We start from the raw sequence: 7,888 nt of genomic DNA, 5'->3' as shown, positions 1-7,888 counted from the left end.
CCCCTGCGGCCAGGGCCAGGGGAGCCTGGGCTGCTCTCCCCCGGGTGCCCCCACACAGACCCCTCCGAGGCAGGTGCAGACTCGGCTGCAGACCCTCTCTCTGTTCTCTTTCTCCAGCTCCCGGCGGGGTTTGCAGCAGGGACACTAACAACTGGGGAACGCCCGTGTGCTCGGCTCTGGACAAGAGCCCGCGAGGTGGAATCCCCTTAATCGGTCTAATGATCCTGTCGTGCCGCTCCCGTCACCCCCATTTTACAGAGCACGAAGCCGAGGCTGGCGGGGGGGGCCTGGAGACCTGCCCAGCTCAGCCAGGAGGTAGACGGGGGATGCTACTGGTTTCCCCACCACCCTCTATGCCACCCGCGGCTCCCTCCATGGCCAAGAGGGTCCTGGACCTCCATGGTCCAGTTAACGGCCCCTCCTGCCCCCTGCGGCTCAGCGCCCTGAGCCACGTCATGGGGACCCGTCCTACATGACTTGAGTCCTGAGGCCCTTCTTTCCCCACATGCACCCCTGCCTCAGGACTCTGGGAGGACTTCAGGCCTGGATAGGCCTCCCTGACCTTTGAGCCCACTGGCCACAGGCCTCAAGGGAGGCGGCTCCCTCACTTGCCTCCCAAGGCCCCTCAGACCCAGGCAGCTCCCCAGAGGCAATGGGGTTGGAGGTCCAGTCACTGGCAAGCATCTGGCCTAACCACCGTCACCCACATGTCCACCCACTGCAGCCTGGGGACAAGAACAGCCTGGGGTGGGCTGGCCAGGGACCGGCTGCCCACGCCATTCTAAGCTCTGTCCCTCGAATGCCCTGGCCTGGGTCGGGCTACCACCGTTCTGTGTGGGTCCCCTGCCTCACTGTCGCTCCTCCAAGTTGGCCTCCAGATCCCAGCTCCTGCAGCGACGTCACTGTGGGCCCGTTGCTTCGCCTCTCTGGGCCTCAGTTCCCTCAGCCATGTAGAGGCGTATTCATAGCGCTAGCTCAGGGGGTCGCGGTGGGCATTAGGTGAGTTAATCCAGAGAGTGGCCGTCTCACTCAGGCTCTGTTCCTGGTATGGGCTCCGTGGACAGTGGCTTCCAGTCACAACGTGAACACACCCCAGGTCTGTAAATGGCACTGCTCCCATCACCTGCAGGGCAAGGCCTCCCTCCCTGACCCGGCTGCTCAGACCCTCCGGACCCACCCCACCCACTGCTCCCTGCTGAGTCCATGGTGCTGTTCCCCAGCCACTGGGCCACCTTCCTGCCCCTGCTGCATGTGATCGCACTGATACAGTGGAGTCTGGGCTCCATCTAGACTGGGAACCCCTTGAAGCAACCACCGGCTTCTCCCCCAGAGGCAGGGCCCAGGCTCAGCCTGGCCCAGAGCAGGTGCCAGGGAAATGCTTGTTGATTGGAACTTAGATCAACTCATAATCAACCATCTCTTGCTGGGGCCAACACAGGAATGCCTCAAAGCTTGGTCCAACCAGGCCCCACCTCGTCCTCAAAGGTCAAGGTGGCAGGGCTCCCTGGCCCCCAAGTAGGACCCCAGCTCAGAGGATGGCCTGCAGGCTTGGGACGCCCAGCCTGGGGTCAGATCTGGCCATCCCCTGGGAGGAGCTGAGACCCTGCTAGACCCCAGGGGCTCTGACAGCTGGGGTGCAGGGATTTCCCAGCCTGGGAAGGGGAAAGTGGAGGAACTGGACGCCCGAATTACCAGGGCCGTCTGTGGCCCTGGCAGGATGGCCACATTCCAGTCTCACTGCCGGCTGCTGGCCACTGCAGACTTCTAAACCTGGCCAGACAGACTGAGAGGCTGGGCCTTCTCAAGGGCCAAGTCTGTCCAAGGAACAAAGGCTTCTGGGCCAGGTTCCCAACCACAGAAAAGACCGGCCAGACTTCCAGGACAGCTGGGATTTCAAAATATCTAGCCCATTGTTGAAACACCGATGCCGATGGTTGGAAACTATCATCACTGCCCCCTTGGACATCCCCAGCAGAGACCCAGGCTGCCTGGGACAGGCCTTGTCTCCTATTTGGCCCACGGAGGCCAAGGACACCTCCTCCCCGCAAGCCCAGGATGCCAGCCCAGCCTATAAGCCCAGCCTACAGAGGCAATTTCTGGGCAGGGCAGCTGCTGGGGCTTAGGCTGTCTTGGCTTTGTAGCAAATGCTGGAGCTTGAGAGCCTTCCATATGGGCCTGGAGACATTCTGCCTGGGTCCTGTTCATTTGTATCTCAAGAAATGTAAAGCAGGTAATGGGCAGAGAGAGAGAGAGCGAGCGTGCACACACACACGCACATGAACCTCATTTTACACTCTCCCTCTCTGAGGAAGGTGACTTTGAGCAGAGATTGGAATGATATGAGCAAGCTAGACATGCAGATATTGGAGAAGAGCAACTCAGGCTGAGAAAACAGCAGGCCAAAGGCCCGAGGGTAGGGAAATATCTTGGGTTCAAGCTAAAGTGGCCAACTGCTCCAATTTGCCCCAGACTGAGAGGACTCTCAGCACTTTCCTTATTAAAACCAGGATGAGTGGGTCACCCTAGCAAGGCCAGTGTGGCCAGAGCCAGGAAAGTAAGAGGGAGGAGACAAAGACAGAGAGGTGATGGGCACTGGGTCCCATGAGGACCTATGAGGACTTTGACTTTTATTCTGAGTGAGACAGAAGCCATGGGAGCTGTTGTTGTTAAGATTTTCTTGTTTAGGGGCACCTGGGTGGATCAGTCGTTAAGCGTCTGCCTTCGGCTCAGGTCATGATCCCAGGGTCCTGGGATCGAGCCCCGCATCGGGCTCCCTGCTCTGTGGGAAGCCTGCTTCTCCCTCTCTCATTCCCCCTGCTTGTGTTCCCTCTCTCCTGTCTCTCTCTCTCTGTCAAATAAATAAATAAAATCTTTAAAAAAAATTTTTTCCTTGTTTATTTATTTATTTTAGAGCGAGATAGAGTGTGAGCAGGGGGAAGGGCAGAGGGAGATGGGGAAGAGGGAGAATCCTAAGCAGACTCCGTGCTGAGTCCCACTCGGGGCTCAATCTCACGACCCTGAGATCACGACTTGAACCGAAATCAAGAGTCAGACAGTCAACTGACTGAGCCACCCAAGGAGTTGGTTTTTTTTTAACAGAGGACAGACATGATCTGACTTAGTAGTTGTGGGTGATGTGGGAGGAGCTCAGGAGCATGTGGGGATCCCAGGGGGTTCAGGGGACTTGCTGACATTGTGGGACATTGTGCCTCTGAGCTGGCCACAGAAAGCTTCTGTGTGACTTCATTATGAGTCAAACAAAAGTGAGTTTCTTGAGCTTTAAAAACACACCAAAGCGGGGCGCCTGGGTGGCTCAGTTGTTAAGCGTCTGCCTTCGGCTCAGGTCATGATCCCGGGGTCCTGGGATCGAGCCCCACATCGGGCTCCCTGCTCAGCGGGAAGCCTGCTTCTCCCTCCCCGACTCCCCCTACTTGTGTTCCCTCTCTCACTCTCTGTCAAATAAATAAATAAATAACCTTTAAAAAATAAAAATAAAAACACACCAGAGCTTTGCATATAACAACAGCTACAAAGAGACAATGTGCTAAATGCTTTGAACATTTATTCAGATCATTCAGTGGGGCCTCTGCTTCCTACAACAGTAGATTAGATAAATCAGATCATCCTTCTCATTTGGGACAATCAAAAAAGCTGGATTGAAAAGAAAAATTTCATCTTAAAAACATCAAACCAGCTAAAACTCGGAAGAAGAGGATCTAAGGAAGTAAACTCAGAGGGTCGTGCCCTCAGGTTATTTACGTACTCTGAGAAAAAAGCTGGGGAACTGACCTTCACTCGTAATGGTCTTATGAGGCTAGGGGAACAAAGTTCCAGATACAGGGAACCCTCAACTTGAATTTAGATTAAGGTCATCCCAGACTGGCAGTGTCCTCAGGCATAGAAGAGAAGCACATGAAAATCCTCTATCAGCCTAGGCCTCAAATTTTTCCTACAAATAATTTTAAAAGTATAATGTCTAATATGCAGTCAAAGACAGCTAGGCACATTAGGAAAAAAGGCGGCCCCGTGATTGAAAACCAACAGAAATCCACCAAAACTTGAAATACTGGAATTCTCAATAGACTCGAACACCCCCCTCATCTGCTCTCCACACTACTAGTACCGCCGCTCTCGAGATAATGAAATGGACGTGCACAGGCTAGGGACTTGCCTAAGGTCACCCAACTGGGGAGTGGGAGGGCTGTAATTCAGCACAGGCCCGTTGCCGCCCATGTGTGCTACTGAAAGAAAACTCACAGGGGCGCCTGGGTGGCTCAGTCCGTGGAGCGTGTAATTCACGGTCTCAGGGTCATGAGTTCGAGCCCCACATTGGGTGTAGAGATAACTTAAAAATAAAAAATATATATTTTTAAAGATTTTCATTTTATTTTTTTAAAAGATTTTATTTATTTATTTGAGAGAGAGAGAATGAGAGAGCACATGAGAGGGGGGAGGGTCAGAGGGAGAAGCAGACTCCCTGCCGAGCAGGGAGCCTGATGCGGGACTCGATCCAGGGACTCCAGGATCATGACCTGAGCCAAAGGCAGTCGCTTAACCAACTGAGCCACCCAGGCGCCCTATTTTATTTATTTTAAATATTTTATTTATTTGAGACAGAGAGAGAGAGAGAGCACAAGCAGGGGGAGCAGCAGAGGGAGAGGGAGAAGCAGACTCCCTGCTGAGCAGGGAGCCCTACGTGGGACTCGATTCCAGAACCCTGAGATCACGACCCGAGCCGAAGGCAGACACTTAATGGACTGAACCATTCAGGCACCCCAAAAATAAAATCTTTTAAAAAGAAAAAAAGGAAGAAGGTTGGGTGGGTGCCTGGGTGGCTCAGTCGGTTGAGCGTCTGCCTTTGGCTCAGGTCATGATCTCAGGGTCCTGGAATTGAACCCCGTATTGGGCTCCCTGCTCCGTGGAGAGTCTGTTTCTCCCTCTGCCCCTCACCCCACTCTTGTGCTCTCTCTCAAATAAATAAATAAAATCTTAAAAAAAATTTTTTTAAGGTATAGGGATGCCTGGGTAGCTTGGTTGAGCGTCTGCCTTCAGCACAGGTCATGATCCCAGGGTCCCGGATTGAGCCCCGCATCATCAGGCTCCCTGCTCAGTGGGGGGTCTGCTTCTCCCTCTCCCTCTGCCCCTCCCTCCCGCTTGTACTCTCCCTTGTGCTCTCTCAAATAAGTAAAATCTTTTTTAAAAATTTACTTCATTCTTTTTAATGGCTTCATGACATGTATGACTATACCTTAATATTTATTTATTTAAAGATTTTATTTATTTATTTGAAAGAGCAAGTGAGTGAGAGAGAGAGAGAGAGAGAGAACAAGCAGGGGGCTGGGCAGAGGGAGAAACAGACTCCCCACTAAGTGTGGAGCCAGACATGGACCCTGAGATCATGACCTGAGCCAAAATCAAGAGTCGGACGCTCAACCGACTGAACCACCCAGGTGCCCCAAAAGAGGTAGATTTTTATGTCTCAGTATCTTTTTTAAGTTCATTCATTTATTTATTTTTAGTTATCTCTACACCCAAGGTGGGGCTCGAACTCACAACCCCGAGATCAAGAGTTGCATGCTCCACCGACGAAGCCAGCCAGGTGCCCCGTATCAACATTTTTTAAATGTCCAAAATATAGTATTAATTGAAAAAAAGCAATGGCAAAACTGCGTTTCTACCATTTCAAAACTTCTTACATATATACACACATGTAGGGATGTGTGTGTGTGTCTATTCATAGAAAAATCTGAAATACAACTGGGACCAATTGAAAACTGGAGGACTTATATCTTCATTTCCTATGCACTGTTTGAACGTTTTAAAATGAAAATGTTATTACCGTATAAGCAGAACAAAGAGCACACATGCCCACGTGCGTGTATATATATATATATATATACACTTTTTATTTCTAGGCCGATTTTAAGGGCATTATTGCAGGAGGCTTCCTGATTCTTTGGCCTATTTGCCATGCTCTCCTCCTCAAACTTCCCGAATCCAATCACCAAACTGCTATCAAAGAGGATTTTCCTAAAATGCAAGTCAGATGGTGCTACCAATGTTGTTAAGGATGCTTAAACTCTCATAGCCCCGGGGATGAAAGGCGAGTTCTGTGAGATGCAGTCTGGCAGTCTCTCCTTGGACTGACCTTGTACCATCTCCTCCCCCCTCCCATTGCACCTGCCACCCCAGCCATCCTCTGTCAGCCGCGTGCACCCGGGCGTGCCACCCGGTTCCCAGCTTTGCTGTCCTGCCTTTCCACCCCTACTCCCCATTCCTCCCCCGCCCCCACCCCCACTTTTGACCCCACTGATGTCAGTTTATCCTTTAGCTGATGTCACTTCTCTGGAAAATCCCTGAGATTGGTGTTAGGAGAGGAAGATCTCTTACAAATATCTCTCTGCTCCACAATCTCCACATTTTAACACACTAACCACTTGTCAGTTTCCTGTCTACATGTTAACACTCGATCATCAGGAAGATTCTAGAAAGGTGGGCCTTCACCTTGCTCGCCACCCTCTCCCCAGCCCCTGGCACACTGACAATCCATAAGCACTCAATAAATATTAATTTAGCTAACTACAACATTCAATCTTCTCAAACTCTAAAACTTGGAAAGAAGGCAAAAGGATAACTAGTTGTCCTTTTATTTATTATTTTTTAAAATATTTTATTTATTTATTTGACAGAGAGAGAGAGCACAAGCAGGGGAAGTGGCAGGCAGAGGGAGAAGCAGGCTTCCCGCGGAGCAGGGAGCCCGACGCAGGGCTCGATCCCAGGACCCCGGGACCATGACCTGAGCCGAAGGCAGCTGCCCAACCGACTGTGCCACCCAGTCGCCCCTCTAGTTGTCCTTTTAATATCAAAGGAAAAAAAAAAAAAAGGGCTTAAAGGCACAACTGGGTGTACACTGAAGCAGAATAGGGGGTCATTCTCTGCCATCCATGTGACAAGTATGATTTGGGGGACATTCCAAAGGGCCTGGGACCCACATCTCACCCATGCCTGGAAATAATCTCCCCTCCTGAGTAAGCAGTGATGGACCTTGAGTTACCCGAACATCAGTCACTGGGGCGTGGATATTAACACGACAAACGTGCCAACGTGGACGCACACATTCATCTTACTCTCTGGCTGCTCCCAGCAGAGACCAGCCGTGATAGGTAAGTTCTACTGTGAGGAGAGCCCGAGGAAGGAAACGTCGGCAGTGCAGACCCCTTCCTAGAAGGGGATAACCCCGAAGTGAAGGGCCTATGTGGGTATTAGGGGGAATTCTCCGTGACTGCCTGCTTCCTACAGGTCTTGGGCCAGCCAAAGTGTGGCAGGGGCGGAGGCCAGAATGGGTGCTCTTTTTTTTTTTTAAAGATTTTATTTATTTATTTGACAGAGAGAGACACAGCGAGAGAGGGAACACAAGCAGGGGGAGTGGGAAAGGGAGAAGCAGGCTTCCCGCCAAGCAGGAAGCCCGATGCGGGGCTCGATCCCAGGACCCTGGGATCATGACCTGAGCCGAAGGCAGACACTTAATGACTGAGCCACCCAGGCGCCCCCCAGAATGGGTGCTCTTATGTGAGCACACAGTGGTCAGTGGCCAATGAGGCCCAGGCCAGGGCTCCGACTCTGGAGTGCTGGAATGCTACTGGATTCCATGCACACATTCCTGATTCCCCACTGCCAAAATGTGCCATGGCATGTATCAGAAGAGAACTTAAAACTATTGATGGTGTAGGAGGAATTTCAAGGCCTTTCTTGAGCTACAAAGACAAGGCTGAGAACCTGTTCCAGGCCATCCTAGCAATGGGGACACGACTGTAATGCACAAAATGTGACAGCTTGGAGGGTCTTGGGGCACTTTTCCCACCCACCTTCCAGCTCCCAGAGAGGAAGC

This window comes from Phoca vitulina, unplaced genomic scaffold (assembly GCF_004348235.1).
Source record: "Phoca vitulina isolate PV1807 unplaced genomic scaffold, GSC_HSeal_1.0 scaffold2, whole genome shotgun sequence".
In the NCBI taxonomy this organism is placed as follows: domain Eukaryota; kingdom Metazoa; phylum Chordata; class Mammalia; order Carnivora; family Phocidae; genus Phoca; species Phoca vitulina.
Note: the sequence above shows the minus strand (reverse complement) of the source record.